The 25,888-nt window shown below is 37.1% G+C and overlaps 1 protein-coding gene across 1 annotated transcript in view; it reads right to left on the bottom strand.

Moving 5' to 3' along the window:
• HTR2C (5-hydroxytryptamine receptor 2C) overlaps positions 1 to 25,642 on the bottom strand; it is a 326,514-nt gene extending 300,872 nt beyond the window's left edge. The window contains exon 1 of the mRNA XM_020879809.2: positions 25,081 to 25,642. The gene's annotated coding sequence lies outside the window, so the exon portion shown is untranslated. The remainder of the gene's footprint in view (positions 1 to 25,080) is intronic.
• Positions 25,643 to 25,888: the final 246 nt, after the last annotated feature.

Here is a 25,888-nt window from a genome sequence, read left to right as displayed (position 1 = left end):
CCCTCACCCCCCCAACCCCGCGCCGGTCCCTGGGATTCTCCAGGCAAGAACACTGGAGTGGGTTGCCATTTCTTTCTCCAATGCATGAAAGTGAAAAGTGAAAGTGAAGTCGCTCAGTCGTGTCCGACTCCTAGCGACCCCATGGACTGCAGCCCACCAGGCTCCTCCGTCCATGGGATTTTCTAGGCACTGGTATACCCCAGGGGAAATTAAATCTTTTTCCCAATTTCTGTGTCTCTTCAGCCCTACTTGATTTGCTCCTCCCCGGCAACCACAACATTCTTTATATTGTTTTGCATCTATCACACACTCTCCTTTCCCAGCCTTTTTCTCTCATTTGTACATAAGTCTGAGATATATTTTCTGTTCTTTTTTAATTTATTTTTAATTGGAGGATAATTACTTTACAATGTTGTGTTGGTTTCTGCCATATATCAACATGAATCAGCCATAAGTATACATATAGTCCCCTCCCTCTTGAACCTCCCTCCCACCTCCCACCCCATTCCACCCCTCTAATTGTCACAGAGAACCAGATTTGAGGTACCTGTGCCATACAACAAATTCCCACTGGCTATTTATTTTACATATGGTGATGTATGTTTCAGCACTACTCTCCTAGTGTTCAGTCATTTTAAGTTTCTATCCATCTTAATGAATAGTTCTTTTTTTTTAAATTTCTTTCTGATTTTTATAGACTTTTCTCTTTTGCAGGCTACTGACTCTAGATAGAAAAGAAAGCTACTTCTGACCACAAACTCACTCTGCATATCAATCCAAACACTATACAATTCCCTCCCACAAAAATAGCATAGGATATTTTTGAATCTCATATATGCAATCCTATTACCGCCTAGGTTATTTATAATTGCTTTGAAAAGTGACATTAAAGGTAATTTTGTGATTGTTCAATCTGGCTTTTCCTATGAAAAGTACTGTTATTTTGCTTTCAGCCTACCCTGAAAAACGATATTACAAAATGGTGGTTTCAATTCAAATTGTACTTTAAAAGTCCTAAAAACTCTGTGAAATATTTAATGGATAAATTTGCTGTTTTATTTTCCCTCAATTGAAATAATGGGGGAAAAGTAAGCATTTCGAGTGCAGTGTCTATCAAAGAAATGCCTATCCTAATGTGGCTAAGAGTCATCACTAACTAAAATTCCAGTACTCAATCCTGAGTTGGATGAGGAAATGCTAACATTACAAAAGAGCTGAATGTACTTCTTCAGAATAACATGGATAGTCCACATTTAAAAATAAAGGGTCTTTTTTCAGGATTAAAACACGACCACATTTGAACCAAAATGTACCCTTTACTGCCCACTTTGACATTTAAAAAATCTAATGAAGCATAATTTACATGTAATAGAATGCACATATTTAAAGTATAGTCCAGTTTTGATGAAGGGGTACACACCTCTGTAATCACCATGCTGATGAAGACGGAATGTTTCCATCCTTCTGCTCCACTGTAGTCATTTCATCCCCACCCCCTTTCTCCAGGCAACCACTTTCTTACTTTGATCACTATAGATTATTTTTGCAGTTCTAGAAATTCATAAATTGAACCACACAGTATGCTCTTCTCCTTTTTTATTTCTTCTATCTTTTGTTCAAAACATTTTTTCTTTCTTTCATGGATTCTTATTTACAGACTGTTGAAAGTAAACATATCACCTTGCTTTATCCTGTTGATTTATTAACCTTACCTTTCTCTTCAAGTTACCATGGATTCTTTAATATCTCAATCTTTGTCTAACACAATCCTGCCCTTTAAAGCATGTATGCCAGAAAAAAGAAAAAAAGATTAAAACAAGTGTTGGGGGATGTAAATAAGATTTTTAATATAAATTTAAATAAACTGTATGTATTTTCTTAGCCATTATGAGATTGTTTGTTTTAATGGGGAGTTTATTAAATAGTAAATGTGTGTGTGCATGCTCAGTTGTGTCCGACTCTTTGCAATCCTATGGACTATAGCCTGCCAAGCTCCTCTGTCCATGGAATTTTCCAGGCAAGAATACTAGAGTGGGTTGCCATTTCCCTTCTCCAGGGGGTCCTCTGCAGGAATCGAACCCATGTCTCTTGTGTCTTCTGCATTGGCAGGCAGGTTCTTTACCAGCTGAGCCACTGGGGAAGGCCTAAATAGTAGATACCTATATAATATCTTGGGTAGAAAGTACCAGTTTTTTTAAATTTATTTTTTAATCAGAGGATAATTGCTTTACAATGCTGTGTTGGCTTCTGCCATACAACAACATGAATCAGCCATAAGTATACATATGTTCCCTCTCTCTTGAACCTCCCTCCCAAACCCGCCCCCCTCAACTGCATCCCACCCCTCTGTGTTGTCACAGAGCACCGAGTTGAGCCCCAGTTTTTATGTTCAGGTTTTATGTACTTTAAAAAATGTTTTTGATGTTGGTAGCTAAAATGTACAACAATTGAAAGTTCCAGGGCTTCCCTGGTGGCTCAGAGGTTAAAGCATCTGCCAAGAATGTGGGAGACCCGGGTTCGATTCCTGGGTCAGGAAGATCCCCTGGAGAAGGAAATGGCAACCCACTCCAGTACTCTTGCCTGGAGAATCCCATGGATGGAGGAGCCTGGTGGGCTACAGTCCACGGGGTCGCAAAGAGTCGGACACGACTGAGCGACTTCACTTTCACTTTACTACACCACTATTGTAAAAGAATAATGCAAAGCCAATCAAAAGGGAGGCAGTTTTGCTTCATAAATATCTTCTGAATAGGTGTAATTTTAAGGAAGCATGTTCCATTTTAGAGATTTAGAAAAAACAGATGGCAAGCTTGAATCAACTGCTTCTTATGATATTTAAATAGCATATACACAAACGTTTTCTGATATAAATGCCTCATTTCTGGAAAGGATAGTCATGTTTGGCAAGTGCTGACTGGATAGAATTAAATAAATGAAATAAATGGACTAGCAGTTTAAGTTTGTGCTAAGTCACTTAGTCGTGTCTGACTCTTTGCGATCCCATGGACTGTAGCTCACCAGGCTCCTCTGTCCATGGAATTCTCCAGCAAGAATACTGGAGTGGGTAGCCATTCCCTTCTTCAGGGGATCTTCCCAACCCAGGGATCGAACCCACGTCTCCTGCATTGCAGGTGGATTCTTTATTGTCTGAGCCACCAAGCAAGAATTTGAAACTTACGTTTTCCTAATTAATTGCTTTTGAACATGAGTACTTTGAACACCTCCCTTTTACTGATTGTGCAGGACTAAAATAAATTTAGTAATAAAAAATAAGGATAATAGAAGCTCTGATACAAAATTTGTTAACATTTAGAAGTGTAAAACAATTAAGGATTTAGACAGATAAGTCAAGACCGTATTGCCTGGCTCCAACCACAATTTTTCTTTTGTTTTGTTTGCCAATGCTTCTTAGTATATAAACAACCTCTGCCATTCCCAGCAGGTACATCTGTTAAAAATCTGCAAGTTTTCAGAATAAGCAAATCTATAGTGACAGAAAGGATCCCTAGTTGCCTAGAGCTGTCTGAGGGAGGAAGGGATATAGAAACTTAAGGAATGGGGAGTGACTGCTATTCTGCATAGGGTTTCTTTTGGGGGCAAAAATGTTATAAATTGTGAGGATGGTTGTACAAGCTCTGTAAGTATACTAAAAATGAGTTGCATGCTTTAAAATGGGTGAATTGTATAATATGTGAATTTTGTCTCAATGAAGCTGAAAAGATCTTGAGGGTAAATCCATTACTATAAATGAAAAATCTTAAAATAACTTTGAAAGATTAATTGTATTATTTAAAAATCTATTGGGGAATATATTGATTTCACATAATAATAGCATGAACATTTATACATGTAAGAATCATGAAAGGACACGTTTTAGTTTAAAATAATAATTCTAATATCTGAAACTGCATGTGTAAATGTGTCATTTTGTAGTGATGGGTAAGCTGGGTCTGGACATTAAAACGAAAAACTAAATGACAAATATGGCAAGATGACTAAAACATTATGAAACCTTTTGCTTTTAATTGAATAAGAGACATTCAAAGGTCAATTTTTATCTAGGCTTTTTCTTGCATCAGCAAATATTTAGTGTTTATATATAATGAGAATGATGTGAACTTTTCTATTTGACATGACTCTTTGATCTTAATACCAAGCCATATATTCCAGTGACTTCTCTGGTGAGGAAATGTCAAGTCTCTAAGCATTTAATAAATGGCCAAGTAGAAGAAACTCTACATTCTTTACTATGGGCAAAAATTGTCTCTGATACTTCATTTTGACTTCTCTAGTCATGTTGATATTCATTAAAAGTTATTGGGGAAGGACTCTGTACCTTGTTATGCAAATTTATATCTTCCTTTCAGTTTTTTCTTTTGTTTAAACTGTACCAGCATATATATATATATATATATATATATGCATATATATATATTTATGCACACAACTGGTGGTTTTAATTTAAAAAAATACAAGACACTGAAATCAGAATTGAGTTACAAACTAGTGACAGATTCTGAATAGTCCATAGGGTTTAGCTCTGATTAGTATTTGGAAGCTGATTCTTAAAATATTTATAGAGAGCAGGTGGATTTATTTGGTATGCTTAAATTTTATTAAAAAAATCTAGTCATAATATTTACTCAACTTGAAGTGACAAACTCCACTGTAAAAATTATAGGAAAAACTCAATACAAAAATACATTGTCAATCTGAAGCTATATAAGAAAACATTTTAAATTTATAGAAAGACAAGGTGGAGCTTTTCAATTTGACATTAACTGATTTGCATTTAAAAGGCAGGTACCATGCTTAGATTTGAGTTTTTTAATTATGAAAATATATGACTATTATATGATATTAAATTGACTATTAATATGAAATTAGATTAAAATAAAATCAATTATTATGCTATTAAAATCAGTTCAGTTCAGTTCAGTTGCTCAGTCATGTCCAACTCTTTGTGACCCCATGCAGCATGCCAGGCCTCCCTGTCCATCACCAACTCCCAGAGCTTACTCAAACTCATTCATTGAGTCAGTGATGACATCCAACCATCTCATCTTCTGTCATCCCCTTCTCCTCCTGTCTTCAATCTTCCCCAGCATCAGGGTCTTTTCAAATGAGTCAGTTCTTCATATCAGGTGGCCAAAGTATTGGAGTTTCAGCTTCAATATCAGTCCTTCCAATGAATATTGAGGACTGATTTCCTTTAGGATGGACTGGTTGGATCTCCTTGCTGTCCAAGGGACTCTCAAGAGTCTTCCCCAACACCACAGTTCAAAAGCATCAATTCTTCAGTGCTCAGCTTTTTTATAGTCCAACTCTCACACCCATACATGACTACTGGAAAAACCATAGCTTTGACTAGATGGACCTTTGTTGGCAAAGTAATGTCTCTGCTTTTTTTTTTTTTTTTCATTTATTTTTATTAGTTGGAGGCTAATTACTTCACAATATTGTAGTGGTTTTTGTCATACATTGACAAATAATTTCACAATTTGTATGGAAATACAAAAAACCTTGAATAGCCAAAGTGATCTTGAGAAAGAAGAATGGAACTGGAGGAATCAACTTGCCTGACTTCAGACTATACTACAAAGCCACAGTCATCAAGACAGTATGGTACTGGCACAAAGAAATGTCTCTGCTTTTTAATATGCTGTCTAGGTTGGCCATAGCTTTTCATCCAAGGAGCAAGCATCTTTGAATTTCATGGTTGCAGTCACCATCTGCAGTTATTTTTGAGCCTTCAAAAATAAAGTCTATCACTGTTTCCACTGTTTCCTCATCTATTTGCCATGAAGTGATGGGACCAGATACCATGATCTTAGTTTTCTGAATGTTGAGTTTTAAGCCAACTTTTTCACTCTCCTCTTTCACTTTCATCAAGAGGCTCTTTAGTTCTTCTTTGCTTTCTGCCATAAGGGTGGTGTCATCTGCATATCTGAGGTTATTGATATTTCTCCTGGCAATCTTGATTCCTGCTTGTGCTTCATCCAGCCCAATGTTTCTCATGATGTACTCTGCATATAAGTTAAATAAGCAGGGTGACAATATACAGCCTTGACTTACTTCTTTTCCTATTTGGAACCAGTCTGTTGTTCCATGTCCAGTTATAACTGTTGCTTCCTGACCTGCATACAGATTTCTCAGGAGGCAGGTCAGGTGGTCTGGTATTCCCATCTCTTTCAGAATTTTCCACAGTTTGTTGTCATCCACACAGTCAAAGGCTTTGGCATAGTCAATAAAGCAGAAATAAATGTTTTTCTGGAACTCTCTTGTGTTTTTTATGATCCCATGGATGTTGGCAATTTGATCTCTGGTTCCTCTACCTTTTCTAAATCCAGCTTGAACATCTGGAATTTCATAGTTCACGTATTGCTGAAGCCTGGCTTGGAGAATTTTGAGCATTACTTTACTAGTGTGTGAGATGAGTGCAGTTGTGTGGTAGTTTGAACATTCTTTGGCATTGCCTTTCTTTGGGATTGGAATGAAAACTGACCTTTTCCAGTCCTGTGACCACTACTGAGTTTTCCAAATTTGCTGGCATACTGAGTGCAGCACTTTAACAGCATCATCTTTTAGGATTTGAAATAGCTCAACTGGAATTCCATCACCTCCACTAGCTTTGTTTGTAGTGATGCCTCCTAAGGCCCACTTGACTTCACATTTGAAGGATGTCTGGCTCTAGGTGAGTGATCCGTGATTATCTGGGTCCTGAAGATCTTTTTTGTATAGTTCTTCTGTGTATTCTTGCCACTCTTCTTTCTTTATTTTTTCATTTATTTTTATTAGTTGGAGGCTAATTACTTTACAATATTGTAGTGGTTTTTGTCATACATTGACATGAATCAGCCATGGAGTTACATGTATTCTCCATCCCGATCCCCCCTCCCACCTCCCTCTCCACCCGATCCCTCTGGGTCTTCCCAGTGCACCAGGCCTGAGCACTTGTCTCATGCATCCAGCCTGGGCTGGTGATCTGTTTCACCCTAGATAATATACATGTTTCGATGCTGTTCTCTCAAAACATCCCACCCTCGCCTTCTCCCACAGAGTCCAAAATTCTGTTCTGTACATCTGTGTCTCTTTTTCTGTTTTGCATATAGGGTTGCCACTCTTCTTAATATCTTTTGCTTCTGTTAGGTCCATACCATTTCTGTCCTTTATGGTGCCCATCTTTACATGAAATTAAGATACAAAAGCAGAATGGAATTTCATGATGTATATAGTCAAAATATTTTGTATGTTATTGTAACTGCTTTTTTTCCCTAGTAAATATGATTTTGGGGAACTTAAAGTGAATCTGTCTGGTCTTTTTTCTTCTACTCTTTATTATGTGCTAGGTTATTCATGTACAGTATATATCCTAGGGTCATCCCTCAAGGCACAAATTATTACCCTAATTTTTAAGATAAGAAAGCTTAGATTCTAAAACCTATTTAAAGTATTCTTTACAACTGTACCCCAGACTACCCTTAGAGCAATTGCTTAGTATATGTTAAAGAGTATATAGGTAACAATATTAATCAGTCCAAATATAACAATAATCTTTATTGAAATACACCATCTTCCAAAGCTTAACTGTTTAAATCTTTATATACTAAATGCTCTTAGTCACAAAGGTCTCTAAGTAATTTGACACAAATTACTTTAAAAAAGTAATTTTTAAAGTCTTTTTAAAAAGTCTTTTTAAAAATATGATTCATTTATTCCATTTTCCTAATTCATTGCCAATTGTTATCATTAGATAACATTTTGCATACTTTCCACCTTTATTTCTGTTAGTAAATGATTATTATCTCACCTTTAAAAATGAACCGAGATCTTTGAAAATACATTCTTGATTTGTATAAGTTAATATATGACTAATATCTCCTGAATTGTCTTCCATTTAGTTTTCTCTGAGAATCTGTCAGTGACTAAGTAATTGTTATGTTGAGAGTCTGTTTTTTCCATGAGTATTTGGGAAACTTTTTAAAATTTAAGGCTTTTAATCAAGGTGCCATGAAAATAACATACACAGCCTTTGTAGTCAAACAGCCTTAGTTTTGGTTTCCCTGTGTTTAACTATGTATTTGGGCATATGACTTAACCTTCCTATGTTTCCATTTCCTATTTATTATGGTGGTGGTTAAAATTACATAAGCTGATATACAGACTGTCAAATGCACTGACTGGAATATTATGGGGATCAATATTTGTAAAATTCCTTTCCTTTCCTCTCCTCTTTTTACTAGAGGTTCCCATGATTTCTTCCCTGAACCACCTCCTACCTGGAAGATTCTGTTCTATATTTACTATATAGTATGGTAAATATAAATAATTAAAGTAATACTATAGTTTAAAAGTTCTGACACAAGGTTGGATGAATAGAAAATTGATTCCACTGATCAAAACATACATTGAGGATTTTCTTCAGCTATCCATTTTCCTCCTGGTTACCATTTCCTCTAGTGCATATCTAAGTGAAAGTTAACTATTTAACATTTGCTTCCAAGATACATGAATTTTTCCATTCAGTTTCAAATCAATCCAATATTTGTAAAGTGTGCATGCAAGTGAATAATGGAAAAATGGTCGCAGAAGTTAAGCAGACTTCATTCTATAAAATGTACATTACCTTTTATATCATGCCATTGATCTCATGATTGTTTATGTTATGATTTCATTTTTCACCTAAGCTGTTGTTCACAGATTGTCTTTAAGACCCATGAAGGTCACTGGTTTGTTTTCTTATAAAATGACATAATGGATTAAAGCTGGAATTTTGTAGATAGTGACTCATGCTTGCATTTGTACATTTTAAAAGATGCAATTTATAGATAGGAAACATCCAGCCTTGAGCTGTTTCAGATTTCAGTTGCTCCAACAAATTAAAAATGGCTAACATAAATAAGTGCACATGACCTGTCAACTAGTCAGTCATCTAATTTAAACCTCAAAAAAATTTCTCTTATTTGTATTTTACATGTTTCTTTCCCTCATTGTGAATATATATGTGTAATAACATATCTCACAGAAATATCTTTACCTATATGTCAGTAAGAATGAAAGTGACCATTTTTAAAGTATTCACATACTTGTACTAACTTTCTAATTATTGAAGCCAAGAATGTAAATGTACTTTCTGTTCATTCTGAATTTATTAAGCATGACACGCTTCTCAAGGACAGTACAATGTAGCAAAAATTTTAAAGGTGTTCATTTAATATGCCACATAGCCTTCAAGAAGCAGTGGGCCATGGTGGAAAAGAACCTGATTTCAGATTTAGTAGATTTGGGTTCTCTTTGTAAACTTTGCCAGTAATTAGCTATGTGACCTGGAACAAGTCAGGAACCATCTCTAAGGCCTTAATTTTTTCATTTTTAAAACACAAACAGTATTAAATCTGATACAAATGCTATCGGTATACTTTTGTTCTATTGCTTTATTAAAATGGTTAGTACTTAATGCATTGTTGCTTTTATAATTTCATCCATGCATTTAGGAATTATAAAGTACTTTGCTAACATTCCTAAAATTATCAAACTCCATAAATAATCTAATTATCAAAATGATCAAATTCCATAAATAATCTAATGAAACCTCATTTGATGTCAAGCACTGTCACTTGATATTCAGACAATTGATTCTACCTGGGATTGTAAACTAATGCTCATTGTTTATTTACTTACAAGATAAGCCAAGGTGTAACTCAGATATCTAAGAGCTTACTAATAACAAATAATTGACATGACTCCTCTGTGTAAGAATCTTACTATTTCCACTTGCCTTGTTCGATTAACCTAACCCATTTCTGGACAGACAGGAAGTACTAATGAACTCATGTTTGCTAACTCATTCTTCAAGTAAATTAAGAGTGACAGGATTGAGCATGAATGACTCCAGACTCATGGAGATTTTTTTTATAAAAATATTATCTGTCTGAAAAATTGAGTCAGTAAAAAAGAGATTTGGTCATCATATGTTTAGGTTATAGTGAAAAAGTCACCTTAGAAAATTTATCCAAATTCATATACTTCTTTAGATTTTGGGGCAAGGGGTTTTTATATCAGAATTTTATTCTCACATAATTTCTTTTTTAGGGCTTCCCTGATGGCTCAGTGGGTAAAGAATCTGCCTGCAATGCAGGAGACACAGGAGACATGGGTTTGATCCCTGGGTTGGGAAAGTGATCCCCTGGAGGAGGAAATGGCAACCCACTCCAGTATTCTTGCCTGAAAACTCCCATGGACAGAGGAGCCTGGCAGGCTACAGTCCAAAATGTTGCATAGAGTTGGACAGGACTGAGCGACTAAGCACAAAATGTCTTTTTTTTTTTTTACTTTCTTTCTTTTTTTTTCATTTATTTTTATTAGTTGGAGGCTAATTACTTTACAATATTGTAGTGGTTTTTGTCATACATTGACATGAATCAGCCATGGAGTTACATGTATTCCCCATCCCGATCCCCCCTCCCACCTCCCTCTCCACCCGATCCCTCTGGGTCTTCCCAGTGCACCAGGTCCGAGCACTTGTCTCATGCATCCAACCTGGGCTGGTGATCTGCTTCACCCTAGATAATATACATGTTTCGATGCTGTTCTCTCGAAACATCCCACGCAATCTCTTTTTTATCTACGTTCCTCCCTGAAATTTCTCTAATTTAACAGTGGCCTTTTCCTGCCAAATCCTTTATGTAAAGTTTATATACTAGAGCTCTAACTAGACTCTAAACTACTGGAGATAAGAAGTATTGTTTCCTCTTCTGGGAGGCCCTGGAGTACTGTCAAATGTCTTGTACAGAGCAGAAACTTAACAATCACTAAATGTAGTAATAAATAAAGTTGGGGAAAAACTAGGAGCTTCATTTTGAAGATTCTGTGATAAATATGATCCTTAGATATTCTCCAGAGCTTTGAATAATCAATTCTTAAAATTTGGATCTTTGTTCTTTTCTCTATACGACTTTCTCTCCACTAGAAAGTTTTGACATTCAGCTAAACCAGACGGGTATGAGTTGCTTTCAATTCCTTTACGTCCAGGCTTGACCTGTCTCCAGAGATAAAATATATTTTCAGCTATCCAAAGATCCACCATCATCTGAGGGTGTATGTCTCACAATTAACTTAAATATGCTTAAATCAGTACCTAGTCCCTAACTGACTTCTCACTTTGTGTATGTAACCTGAATGTCTCACCCCTTGGATGGTTTCCCTTCCTCTGTGTCAATTCAAACCCCCGTTACCCTTGGGCTCCAGTTCAGTACCTGTCTTACAATAAGATGCCCTTAATTATTTCTCTTTCTTCATTTGCATATGGCACATAATTTATTACTTCATTATATAATGTCTCAATTTTTGTTGCATGTCTATATCTTTTATCTTATCAAATAAAATATAAGTCTTATGGTAGAATTATAGCACACAAGAAATGTTCATTAAATATTGGCTTGACAGTTTTGTGTCTCTAAAAATAAATACTATATTCTCTGTCATGTTTTTAGAATATCAGGCATAATTAGGCCTCAAAAAATACATTTTTAGTGATGATGATAAAAATCTAAGTGGTTGCTCAGCTAGATCTGAAATAGGCTCCAGTGCCACAGACTGAAACCTGGCTGAGGACAAAAGTTTGAATAATTCTTTTGAAATTATTATATACCAAGTGGTATAACTTTTGATTCATTAAAGATGGTAATAAAGGAATTAGATATTTTTCAGGGGGATGTAATTAGAGATCAAAGTAAAATACAAGGAGAAGTCAAGAACAAATCATAAATGACACTTCTTTTGTTCCTTCTTGCTATCTGGGGTTACCTTCAAAGACTCAGGAGTTGTAAATACAAATAGAGTAAGCTGAATACTCCTCATAAAAGATAAGTTTTGATACAAGGGAAAAGGATTATATAAAGTGCAATTAAAGACCTCCAGATGAATATCTGTTCACTAATTTTCTTTTCTTTGGAAGTCCTTTATAAAGTAATAGCTTATGTGTCCAATTAAATCTAAGAATATATTAAAGGAATGAGATAATTTCTAATTAGGAATCTCAGTCATAAACTAAGCATTGATGATGTTGATATTCAGCAAGATATTAATGAAATCCCCATGAAAAATTATCCACTGAAAACTGACTTTGGAATGAAATAATTCAATTGTCTATCAAATTTTATTTGAGAACTAATAGGATCACCTTATACTTTAATTTATCATAATTTTCTTCTGAAAAAAAAAAAAAGAGCCTTTCCCAATATTTGCATTTAATGCTATTTCAACCATACAAAGTATTTTCTGTTATTAGGGCTCTTGTTATCATGGGAAATTTGAACAGTGGCAGGGCTAGTGGTTATAAAATAAGGGAAAAGACAGCTTGAAACACTCTATTGAAATATTGAAAGAGGAAATCAAAGAGGGCTTGATTGACTTTCAAGAAACCATCCTTGGCTAAAGTACAACTGGACAGCTAGCCTTACAATTTATTCTGCGGGAAGAGATTGGATTTTTTTTTTTTTAGGTTTTTATCAAAGTCATGTTGCTCATCAATCAGCCTGTATTTATTTAAACCTTGACCATATGCAAATGAATGTCTACTCCTCTGTAGAAAAATAAACATTTGTCATACATTCTTTAATTATCCCAGAATAATACAACTTCCCTCTCTCTCCCTCATATTTGTACCATTTATTTCTGAACTCCCAAATTTCTCTGGAACTAAATGTCCATGGTGTGAGGGGAAGGGAGTATACTGGAAATAGACTAAACTTTTGAATAACAAAGTATGGATTTATTTGAATCCTGGCTATACATCTAACTCTGTTATCTTGGATGAGTGGTTTAACCTTTCTTATCACTAGTTTTCTCATTTGTATAATCAATATAATAACTCACTCTGTTATGCATGCATGCTCAGTTGCACAGTCCTCTCTGTGCCCTGCTAGGCTCCTCTGTCCATGGAATTTTCTAGGCAAGAATACTGGAGTGGGTTGCCATTTCCTCCTCCAGGGGATCTTCCTGACCCAGAGATCAAACCTGCATCTCCTGTGTCTCCTGCATTGGCAGGTGGATTCTTTACCACTGAACCACCTGGGAAGCCCTAACTCCCAGTTATGTTTAAAATGAAATGAGAAAATGGATAAGGATATTTTAAAACTCCAAACCTCTATAAATATAAATTTTATTTATTTAAATCTCTATAAATGTAAATTTTATTAAGGTAAGAAAAGTAGTTAATAATAAAGATGTTCAGTGACTTATTATAAATACTTCTGCTATATATATTGCCTGTGTTAGAAAGTAAGATAAATAATGAGAGAGAAGAAAGGAGGGAAAGGACAGTGAAAGAGTAGCTCTTAGGCTAAAAAATCTATAGTAGCAAATAAAGAAAATTAAAAAGAAAAAATATAAAAAGTGATAAAAGAGAATATAACAGATATTCAGTTGATTTTTAAAAAAATGTACCTGTCTTAGCAACTATGTGGTGTTATCAAGAAATTCTGAGTTCTCTGCATGTGATGTGTATTTATTCTTCCTGAAACATTTAGCTATAGGAGTTAAAATAATGGAAAGTTTAAACTACAAAGCATAAATATCTCTAATTTTCTTCTTTCCGATAGGTAAAAGAGTTATTGATGGTCAAAGGTTGACAATATGTATCACTGGAATTGTTTGTATTTCTGCATCACCTTCATGTTGAAAAGACATTTGCTGAAGCATTTTGATCCACTTGACCTTTACTTCTTTTTCAACTTTGTATATCTATTAAGCATTTTTAAATAAAAAAAAATGCTTTACAACTTAACTCCTTCAAAAAGTAAAATAGTTATCAAGTTATGATTCACCACTCAAGATTACATAGAAATTTTATTAGAGAATCCACTGAGAAAATAAATCAATGATTAATTATTCTTTAGCATAATTTCTGTAGCCTAAAGAAGTTAGTTTGTGTCTGTTAGTGTATTTAGTGGTGTAAACAATAGTGTCTATTCTCTTTCAAATTTGAAATTCAAATTCTAGTACTCTTATGTATGTGGGGGTCAATCTAGATGTTTTTTTATATGGCCAGGAGTTTTGTTATAATACATACACAAAATCATAACATTTGAATTTTAAGCATTGCTTCTTGGCTTTATAGTCTGCATAGTATATTCAACTGCCCTCCACCCCCTCACCTTGATAATAAGACGGTATGGTTTTCTCTTAATGAACCATGAGACTATTTGCATTCATTTTTCAATGTTACCCATTGCCTTGGAGATCATCACTTCATGACCCACCTTATAGTCTATTTCATCTTGGCAGTTGACAGCTACTTTGGAATCTGGAGTTGGGCAACATTATTTTGTGCCATTGTAGTGGAAGTAGGGAGCATGCAGAGTTCAAACATGGAATTGGGAAGTTGTCTGAAGTGAGATTTAAAGCACTGGCCATGTAATTCTATAATCACAATGGGAATGAAAAAAATGGACACATTTGAACAACATTTTCCAAAAATTATTCAGAAGCTATATTGATGAATTTAATTGAAAATAAGATGAAGAGAGGTGATCCAAGAATGACCCCAGTGCAGAAAGAACAAGCAGAATTTCACTTATAACGTGAAAGTAACATAATTTTGGAGGAGGGGGTCTTTTAAAAAATATCTAACAATATAAGTGTTGCCATAAATGTATTCCGTATTATGTTGCAGAAATTTGTGTACTTTTATTTGATCCTATTGCTTCACTCTGAATCAAGACACTCAGAATATCCACTGTGGACATGAAAATTTGTCAGCTTTTATGAAAATGGTACTAATCTAAGGTAAAAAAATCAAATTACTTTAGAACAATATACTATCTTCTAAGGTTTTCAATGTTTTTAACTTTTAAATGCTGACTATTTACATTACAGTGGCAAAATTTGTGGGAGTTTTCTCCATATTCTTTTCCCTGATTATATATTCATACAATTTGTGTCTCTAGATATATAACATTTGGAATATCAGTCATTTAATTTCAGTAGTTTCTGTGTTCTTGTTTGTAACAAAGAAATTAGTTCAAGGGACCCTTACAGAAAGATTACTTATTTCAACTCTCTCATTTTATGGTTGTAAAAACTGAGATCCAAGTAGAGTAAGTGACCCATTTTTTTTCCTCATTCATCCTAAATGGAAGGGTAGGAAAGAGAGAAATCAATAAAACCTGTACCATGAATTGAAGAGTTTTATAATTATATGGAATTGCCTTTTCTCTATGATAGAACTATTAGCTTTTTTAGGGAAGTATTGTATAATATTTCTAACATCCAACAAAGTATAGCGCATGTAGTAGGCCCTCAACAAAGACTTGCTAAAATCCACAGTGCTCACAGGATTTTAAACTCACCTTCATCTTATAGTTGACTAATTTGGCAGATAAACATGGATAGTGAATTTTGTAAATTTACTTGCAAAAACGTTAAGTTGACCGAGGTTTGGCAGTAGAAACAGGAAAAGTTGAGGTAGGCCATACTAACTCAAAACTTTGGAGAACAAGGGTCATTGTGTCAGAGAGAAAGTATAATGTTGGCTTGCAGAGGCTACAGCCAGGCGGGAATGGAAAGTTATTGTTGAATGGGATAGAGTTTGTGTTACAAGATGAAAAGAGTTACGGGGATAGATGATGGTGATGCTTGCATGACAATGTCAATTTATTTAATATTCTTGGATTTTACACTCAAAAATGGTTAAGATGATAAATTTTATGTTATGTGTATTTTACCACAATAAAAAATTTTTTAAAGGAAGTAGCTATCCTAAAAATTATATCTTCCAAAAGAGAAAAAGGAGTCATTGTATCGTGAGTAGTTTGAAGGTTTATACTTCTACCATGTATCATAAATTCTTTTCTATTTGCATAGTGATTTAAAAAAATAGGTATGGAAGCATGATGAAAGAACTACAGAAATGTCTATTGAGAAACCAGCTCATTTATGGTTTCTTAAAATTTGGTTAAAAAATATTTGTTGGCAAGTTCCCATATTCTTGTTTTACTTCCACCAAAAATAATGTCATCAACTTCTCTCTGAATCTCATTCAGATTGACATTACATAATATAGGATATGGGCCTATTACTGTTTGAGAATCAGTGACTAATCAAAATATGCTAGAACAAGCCACAAAGCATTAAATTAATTTTAACTGTTTTTTTTCTAATCTAATATGAAAAAACCCTGACAGAGTAATGACTTTATCAAAGCAATTCATTAATAGTAACCTCTAAATTCCTATCACATTGCAAAAGTGAGGCAATAAAGCTCTTGGTTATAAATTTATTTGCTGCAAAGACATTTGGGGATTGTTATTTTTAAAGTTTCTGCTTCTCTATAAGCTGTCAAGCCATATTGTGGAGTGAATCTACACCTTTGAAGTTGCTAATTAAAGGCTGAATAACAAGGGGATTCTATAGCCAGAATATGGAAATATTCCTAAACATTGAGCACATCTTCACCAGATATGTATATGGCCAATAGAATGTGGTGTCTCTCTGTTACAAGACATGACATATATACATGTATATGTCCATACATATATATACACACATACACATTCTCCAGGCCAGAATACTGGAGTGGGTAGCCGTTCCCTTCTCCAGGGGATTTTCCCAACCCAGGGATGAACCCAGGTCTCCCACATTGCAGGCAGATTCTTTACCAGCTGAGTCACAAAGGAAGCCCATATACACATATACACAGACATATATATATATAGCATGGTATATTTTCCTGTGAAATGGAAAAATAAACCTGTACATGATAGGACTAAGCTTTAGCTAACTAGTTTAAGAAGATTTATAATTTATTAATTGCTCTAAAGCATGTTCAGAGAGATTGCCTGTAATCATTTCAGAGAAACAGGTTATTCTCTTAGATGCCTTGAGTTCTTAACTACTACTGTGCGGGTATACTAAAAATTCTACTTTAGTTCTTCCTTTATCTTCTTTCACTTTTGCTTTAACCATTGAAACATATATTCCTCGGAGATTACATAGACATATATAGATAGAGACATAGATATCATATATGGCAACACATCAATCAAGATACATTAATTGATTACTTACTATAGGCAATGAGTTTGCCATATAAATGGGCAAAAGATTCAGGCAAGAGGTGGGGACTTGAGCCAGATCTTGAAGATCAGGTAGAACTTAGATGCATTTGAGAAGGGAGGCTCATACCACAGTACTGGACTTCTCCAGTAATTTCTAGTAATAAATACTCATTAGATGACAAATCAGGTTTTATGTCATTAAAATTTAAGTAATAAATGGAAGTAGTAAAAACAACTTTTGAAAAAAAAGCCTTTAAGTATACAGAATTTTTTTTTAGTATATTCTTTCTACCCTACATTAACTTTAGTTTAAATATTGTACTCTGATAAAGTCTTTCTACCTGGGCTCAGATCAGTAAGCTAAAAAATCTGACTATTACTGTTTATAATACCTATGTTTTAAGTCAGAGTTATCACATTATTTTCCTGGATGCCAGTGTGAAAAGGTAATACATGGGAAATGGGGTCATAAAACCTTTTAAATATCTCTGAAATACAATAAATGATTTTTAATGACCCATCTGTCACTCTGGTCTCTGACCTCTAGGACTTCAAATTTTCCTATTTCAATTCCAAATAGGCAACTTTAGATAAATGATCAAAGTTTAATGGCTTTGCTCTGACATTGAATGCATGTCCAACTCACTATAGTGACACCTAACCCTTTGCACTTACCCTCTGTATATAATAGCATTATGTCTCTGATTTCATTTCACTCTTAAAATGATGTCTGCAACTCCACTGAGCTTCACTCAGGTTTCCTATCCTGTGTCCCCTGGTATTAACAGTTCTTTCTCATTTGCTCTACTTTTGTATTGGTAGCTGCATTTCCAAACAAACTGTTACATGCCTATCTTCACCTTGCCAAGTGGCACATGAATGATTAATGGGCACTGTCAGTAATAATATCCTCATCTTCATATGCAAATCTGTTCTACCAAACACCAGTGATTACAGTAGGAATAAAAACAAACTAATCAACTCCTTAACAGAGGAGTAGAGTTTACTGATTAATACCATGGTCTCTGGCATCAAACCTGCCTTGTTTTAAGCTTGATTTTGGTCAATTAGTTTGAGCAGATTATGTAACCTCTGTGGTGCCTCAGTTCCCCCACCTGCAAACTGCGGATATTAGTACTACCTTTTCATGGGGTAGTTGTGAGACATATGAGTAATACATGTAAATCTCTTAGAAATGTGTGTACATAGTAACTTTCAATAATTAACAGCTATTATTATCATCATTTATACCTGGTTTTTGAAGAATGATTACTTGCTAACTTGGGCAAGTCTTCCTATCTTGATTCTCTAAAGCCATACCTGAAAATACTCAATCTTGATTACTGAGATAAAATGAGAGAGATGTGAGTTTAAAATATATGTATAAAAAGATTTGAACACTGTGACATTTACTCACACTGTGACATTTACTCACAGGCCTCTACTAATGATTTTAAACACAATAAACTTATATTATATATTAAAAAAAGAAAAGATAAAGAGAGTCCTGGTCAATTTTTAGAACCCTGTTATTTTCTAGACATTAGTTGACATTGTCTTTGGTCTCAATGGTGTTTAATTTTGATTTTTAAAATTTTATATTGAGTCTACCTCCATACCCTGCCAATAATTCTGGCTAACTCTGAATGCTCACCCTTTGTTCCCACTCCCAACCTCAAGCCGTTCATTTTCTTGGGATGGTCACATTCACTACTCACCTTCATTCCTCCCAGGCTTGGCTCAGCACCTTGTACAGGCTGTCCCCACGGCACCTTGCACAAAGTCTGCATGCTCTGCTTTCTCTATTGCTCACTCCTTTTGTCAGAAATGTAACCCCTTTGCTCTCCACCAGATGACCTCTTCCTCTTAAAGTCACTTAGACTTGAATAATAAGAAATATGTTTCAGAATTTAGGGCAGATGAGTTGGTCATTGCTGAATACCTCAACAGCTTCCCATGTGCCAAAAGAAACTCTGATAGAGGAGTATGACTGTAGATGGGATGGGGAACAGGCTTATAAGAATATTTAATAGAAAAACGAGTCAGAGGAAAGCTTGGTTATTTTAATGACTATAAATGTGTAGTTATATTAGTTTTCTCCATTAGTGGTCACAATCAGAGTAGAAAATAGGATAGATTAACTCAAAATAGTGGAGGTAAAAGGTGCGGACAGTGAAATGGCAATGAGGGGTGCATATTGGGTCATGATGAGAAGCAAAGGACTGACTAGGAAGAAAATGAAGTGGAGCCAAGAGAGGGCATTATAACTAAGAAATTTTGGAAGGTCCCAGGAAGACCTGATGAGACGGTAGAGCAGGTACAAGAGAAGCAGAAGCGGGGGCAGGGTGAGGCCTGAATGTCACCATCTGAGGGCAGTATTTCTTAAAATTCTAGAAATTGATGTTTTTCAGGTGTAGCTATGGGTCTGAAGCTGAGGACCATGGGAAATAAGAGGTCAAGGAATTATGAGATTAGCTGTTATCTGGCAATCTTCATAGATACTGGTCTCCAGAGGATGTAAAGACTCAGAGGGATCGGGTAGAGAGGGAGGTGGGAGGGGGGATCGGGATGGGGAATACATGTAAATCCATGGCTGATTCATGTCAATGTATGACAAAAACCACTACAATGTTGTAAAGTAATTAGCCTCCAACTAATAAAAATAAATGAAAAAAAAAAGATTAAAAACAAACAGTAAGAAAGAACCAGATCCCAAAAATCTCCATGAAGGTGTACACAACAGAGACAAGAAATAAATGTGGGAATGGTGGATATTTCAATAAAATATTATTTAAGTAAGAGTGGAAGAGACATGTCCTAGTGTTTTGGAAGTTAAAAAAAAATGGAACTAGGAGAGTTTCACCATTACTTTAAGTCTTTACATGTGGAGGGGTTATAAGATTAATGAAGTGGGGGGAAGTTGAGGATAAGAATGAATTTACATTTATTTGAGAGATCCTTCAGGAGTAATCCAAGCAGGAGAAATCCAGGTTTTGCTTAAAGCAAGGAGTCTACATAGAGGAAGAGTTCTGTGAAAAAGCTAAGGGCCCCTACTTTCTAGTACATTGTTGACCAAAAGAATTTTCTGCAGTGATGGATATGGTCTATATCTGACTGTCCAATAGGTAGTCACTAGCCACATGTGTTCATTGGAAGGACTGATGTTGAAGCTGAAACTCCAATACTTTGGCCACCTGAGATAAACAGCTGACTCATTTGAAAACACCCTGATGTTGGGAAAGATTGAGGGCAGGAGGAGAAGGGGACAACAGAAGATGAGATGGTTGGATGGCATCACCGACTCAATGGACATGAGTTTGGGTAAACTCCGGGAGTTGGTGATGGACAGGGAGGCCTGGCGTGCTGCAGTTCATGGGGTTGCAAAGAGTCAGACATGACTGAGCGACTGAACTGAATTGAACTGAAGCCACATGTGGCTGTCGAGTAGCTGAAATGTGGTCTGTGAGACTAAGGGACTGGATTTATAGTTTTTTTCAATCTCAATTAGTCTAAATTTATATTGAGGGCTTCCCTGATAGCTCAGTTGGTAAAGAATCCCCCTGCAATGCAGGAGACCCCAGTTTGATTCCTGGGTGGGGAAGATCTGCTGGAGAAGGGATAGGCTACCCACTCCAGTATTCTTGGTGAATAGCCACATGTGGCTGGTGGCTGTTGTATTGGACAAAGAAGTTCTAAAGTCTTTCTGATAGCTGTCAATAAATGTATGCTTAGTTATGATAAAAGGTTACTCTTTTAAGTGGATACTTGTATTAGAGGAGACAATGACTAAAATTAAAGAAGGAAATTCCTGAATGTAGAATTTCAAGTACTGTGTAACAGCATGAAGGCCACTAGTTTGGGAGTCCACAGGCCTTTCTAGTGCTTTTCAAATTAGACCATATAAGTGGTCATCTATGAATAAAGTGAAAGTGAAAGTCACTCAGTCGTGTCTGACTCTTTGTGACCCCGTGGACTATATAGTCCATGGAATTCTCCAGGCCAGAATACTGGAGTGGGCAGCCTTTTCCTTCTCCAGGGGATCTTCCCAATTCAGGAATTGAACCCAGGTCTCCCACATTGTGGGTGAATTCTTTACCAGCTGAGCCACCAGGGAAACCCAAGAATACTGGAGTGGGTAGCCTATCCCTTCTCCAGCGAATCTTCCTGACCCAGGAATCAAACCGGGGTCTCCTGCATTGCAGGTAGATTCTTTACCAACTGAGCTACCAAGGAAGGCTAACCTTAATTAGCAAGGTTAACTTTATTAAATGCCAACTACATGTACAATGTCATAATAAGCAATATCTCCATAAACTGCACATGGCACTATCTTAACCACAGCTGAAGGGAGGAAGGAATAAGTAGGGTGAAGTAGAGATGTTGGATACAGGGAGACAAAACATAATTAAGACTCCAGCTCATGTACATCTTATTTGGAATCCCGATTTCACTAAATCATTTGTGCATTAAGATTTCAGAAGTGACTAAAGAGTTGTTGCATGTGAGCAAGAGTATTAAATTTGCTGGTAACTGACTGACTGATGGTGTAGGTTAACCTCTTGGTTGAGGTCAATGTTATTTGTCAAAATGGTGATTACTAGGCTATTCTGCAGCAATATTCTGAGTATACAGGAAATTTTAAAATAGTTTGAAGAAAGGCAGAGATGGAGTGATTGATTGATGGAACACTCACTAATCTGGTTGTTGGCAGTTTCTGGAATTAAATAGTATACAAGTTATAGATAAAATAACAGGTATCTTGAAACTGTGACAGATTAATAATAATAAAAAACATGGCTTTGTGCAATAATTTTAAAAATGCTAAATATCCATGTGTTTTACACATGGAGTTAGTATACTATTATATTAATATATAACATTTATATATATATATGTTATATTTAAATTAATAAATACATTATTAACCCAAACTTATGGTTAAGTTTTCTTAGTTTGCTTATGGTTATCCATACCATTAGTGGGACAGAATTTATTATTTTCTCTGTTATATCACTAAGCTTTACCAGATCCTCTACTAAAGGAGGATCATACTCAATACATACATAATACATACTCAGTACAAGTACTATATTGTCTCATTTTGTGAGGTACTAAACTGCTAGAAAAGGAAGGCAGTGAGAGATTCTTTCATGATATGGGCCAAACAGTTTGGAGCTTGTGTAGCCATTATAACTTGGGGCTTATTTGCTAATGGGATCCGTAACAGTCACCTTGTTTGATCTCAGGCCTTGAACAATTTAATAAGAGTAGCTGAGGATACTTAATATTGGTTACTGGTAATCTTTCACTCAGATTTTGTTTTGTGTGTTTCCTTTAATTGGAGAATAATAAGGTTTACTTGAAGGACATAAGTGGAATAGTAAAACAACTGGGGTTTGATGCAGACTTCAGGTTATTATTTAGATTTGTTTATCTAATAGTAAATGCAGAAATATTTCTAAATAATTAAGTTCCAAACAGCAGTGATAATCTTGCAAATCTAACATGATTTTAAAGTTTATTTTCCAAAGAAGAAATCTATCATCTATAAAACCTCTGTGGGTGAGATGCCAATGCTGCTTAAGACAACTTAATAGATTAGCCCAGCATTATATCAGAGATGCTAGTTTTTTATATTTTATTTCTATTGCTAAATAAATAACCTTGTACTTCTCACGTAACCTTGAAAGCACAAAGGAAGGATTCTTATTTCACTGCCATAAATTAACCTACAAGAATACCTTGAGAAATAAAAGGGAAAAATCCAATGGTACCAATAAAATAGGAGTATCTTCCTCTTCATAGGTTTGCTATGAAGACCATGAGAAATAATGTATATATGTAATGCTCTTCGCTCCATGCCTAGTATCCTGTAGGTTTGCAAAAATGTCAGTTCTCACCCGTCTTCCCACGACTTCATACTGAATCAAAGCCCATCATGTTATTATCTGAAAAACTCATCACTATCATCCATGACAACTCTAGACACAGACTTCTCAAGAAAGCATGGGAAAGGTTAATAACCATCTCTAGATTATGCAGATAGAACACTGTCAGTGTTGGCTTAAGCACCCCAGATCCTACCTTGACATTGCAATCGCAAACCTTATCCACCTTCCAAATGTCAGGGCTTGCGTTGGGCTTGTTGCTGTAGATGATAAAAACTATTAGGAAAAAAAAATAGTGCGGACGAAATAAAGAAATATTTTATTTCCTTCCCAAAGACCAGAAGAACATATTTGGGGACTGAAAAGTATAGTTAAATATTCTATAACCTGTCTCCCCAAAATATAGAAAAATTATGTAATTGCCCCCCTTCCTTGGGGGAGAGGTAGATGACTCTCAAAGATCAAAGCATCAGGGTGCAAAGAAATTCTACTTTTCCAAAAGGATGGTATTCAGTGTGACTTAAATACTGCAAAAGAAATGCAATCATCATGGTAATCATTTTTTCCCCCTGTGGGGCGTGTCAGTTGGCCTTTTTCATTGTGTCTGTACATATGTAGTGAGCTACAGAAACACTTGATTTCTACTGTGTTCATATTTTGATTGTCAGAATGGCTGCTATGTATCAATAAACTTAAACTCCAGAACAGAGATGTCCTTTGCACCAGTGTGTGTGTGAGGTCACAGATGTCTGCAAACTGGGGAACTCAGAGGTTACCTACGTACTGCGCAGCACATCCCCTAACTCCAATCATTTTAGCTCAATGCTTTTTCCCCCTAGAACAAGGTTTTCCCTCCGTTAGCCTGCCTAAAAGGTATGTGGTGAAGGGTATATGCAACTTAGCAGCTTCGCAATCCGATGTTTCCATGGCTGGGACTTGTGATGGTAAATATTAATGAAGAAGCTGCGCAGTACTGACAGTGATTCTTGACCAAATCAGATGTTCTCTAAGTACCGAATGTCACCCGCTGAATTTGAGTGGGGGAGCACCGTCGCTTTAAAGCGGTCTCGGACACAACACAAAATGTTTGTCACCTCAGGTCGCATATTACTCAACAGGAAGCAAAAAGCAAAGGGCACGGCACACTAAAGAAACAGACACACAGACATGTTTTGCAATGACGAACTTTATGTGGCATCAGGAATGGCAACTTGTTCTCATGTTTAGCAATTCCAAGGTACGCTGTTAAGATTGCTCGTCAGGTTAAACCGAATAAATGAACCGGAATACAGAATACGAGGGAGCGCTGGAGACTTCTCGGCAATCCCTTTCAAAATATAAAACTGTCACCAAGTGACTTAGGTAAGCTAATAAAAAGGCTCGCTGTATGCCCTTATATTCTCCTCTTAAACTTACGTGACCATCAGCAGCGCTGCTCAAATTCAGCCAACAGCTGTTACACCAAGACACAGATCCGCAGTGTTTATCTCCCCTGAGTTATCGGTGTTCACTGAGACTCTCCGAAAATTAGGGTCGGTTTTCAATGAGAACTTAATAGAGGATCCTTCACCCCACCTCCGCTCCCACTAGTCCAACCCTTGAGCCCCCTCCCACTTGCCCGATATAAGATTTCTTAAAAACGTAGACCATACCCCCAATTCAGCTGCACCTTCCGCAGCCTGAACCTTTACCCAGAGACACCCACGTTCAGTCTCTCTCTCGTTCTCTCCTCCCTCCCACCTGACTTCTTGAGACCCCCCGCCCACCTTCAGTTACTCTCTCGGCTTCCCAGGCGCCTCGTTTTTGAGACCGGCGCCTCCGCCCAGCGCTTTCCCTTGTCGAGCGCCCCCACCCCACCCCCACCCTTCTCAACCTCCTTTGACACTCCGGTGCCCCTCCTGTGAAACCTAAGCCCCTCTCTGCTCCCAGGGACCCTAGTCTCTCGGCCATCTGCATATTCTGAGTCCCTGCAACCCCACCCCCCACCCCCGCCCCCGTGCGCCCCTCACCTCCCGCCCGGGTCAGTGCGGTCCTGCAAGCTGCAACCATCCGGGACCTGTCCCCGCTCCCCACCCCACCCCCCGCCTAAACCGTTAGTGTCTTGGCTAGCAATGCCGCCCGGGGCTCCAACTTACCACAAGCGTCCGGGAGGAAGGCAAGGCAGCGGTCGCCGCGGCGGCAGCTAGACGAGAAACGGACTCGGCTGCAATCGCCCAGCGGAGCCCGAGGCAGTCAGTGCGCTGCGCTGCGCGCCGCAATCTCGCGCCTCGGCGGAGGGAAGGATGGAGGGAGCTCGGCGCGATAGCAAGCGCCGGCGAGTCGACCTCCTCCGGGCCACCGTGCGCCCCCCGGATAGGTTTGGCTTCTCTTGTTCCCCTATCTTATTCGAGCATAGTAACTGACCACCTCCAGCATCTCTGCACTATTCGCGTCTTCTTTATTCTTTGGCGGCCCCTAACTAACTACACTATTCTAAACGGACGAAGGCCATCAAGCGAGCACCACGACGATCTCGACGACTCCGACGACAACGTTGTGCAAGAATAGGTAAGAAAAGTTCATATGCAGTCTCAGGTTAGGGGCAGGTAGGCCGATGGAGCAGCCAAGGCTGCCAATCTAGCTACTCCAAAGGCAGGATCAGAAAGATCGGTGCACCCGAGGAGTGGAGCGTCCTCGGCGAGCACCAGAGCGCCTACCCAGCGCTGGTGAAACTGCACAGCGCTCTTGGGCTAGATGAGGGATGAGGGGTGGAGCCAAGAGTGTCCAATCAGCGTTCAGCGTTCCACTGCCCCTGGCCTGTTTGGACCCGTCTATTAGTGCAACTGGAGCCTGCTGGCAGGGGGCGCGAGACTCGGTGGTGGTGGTGGTGGTGGCGGTGGTGGTGGTGATTAACTTGATTCAAGAAGCCTGGAGATTGGGGGGAACTAGGATCAGTCACGGGGG

The sequence above is a fragment of the Odocoileus virginianus genome, unplaced genomic scaffold, assembly GCF_023699985.2.
Source record: "Odocoileus virginianus isolate 20LAN1187 ecotype Illinois unplaced genomic scaffold, Ovbor_1.2 Unplaced_Scaffold_1, whole genome shotgun sequence".
Taxonomy (NCBI): domain Eukaryota; kingdom Metazoa; phylum Chordata; class Mammalia; order Artiodactyla; family Cervidae; genus Odocoileus; species Odocoileus virginianus.
This window is presented reverse-complemented; position numbering and strand designations above follow the sequence as displayed.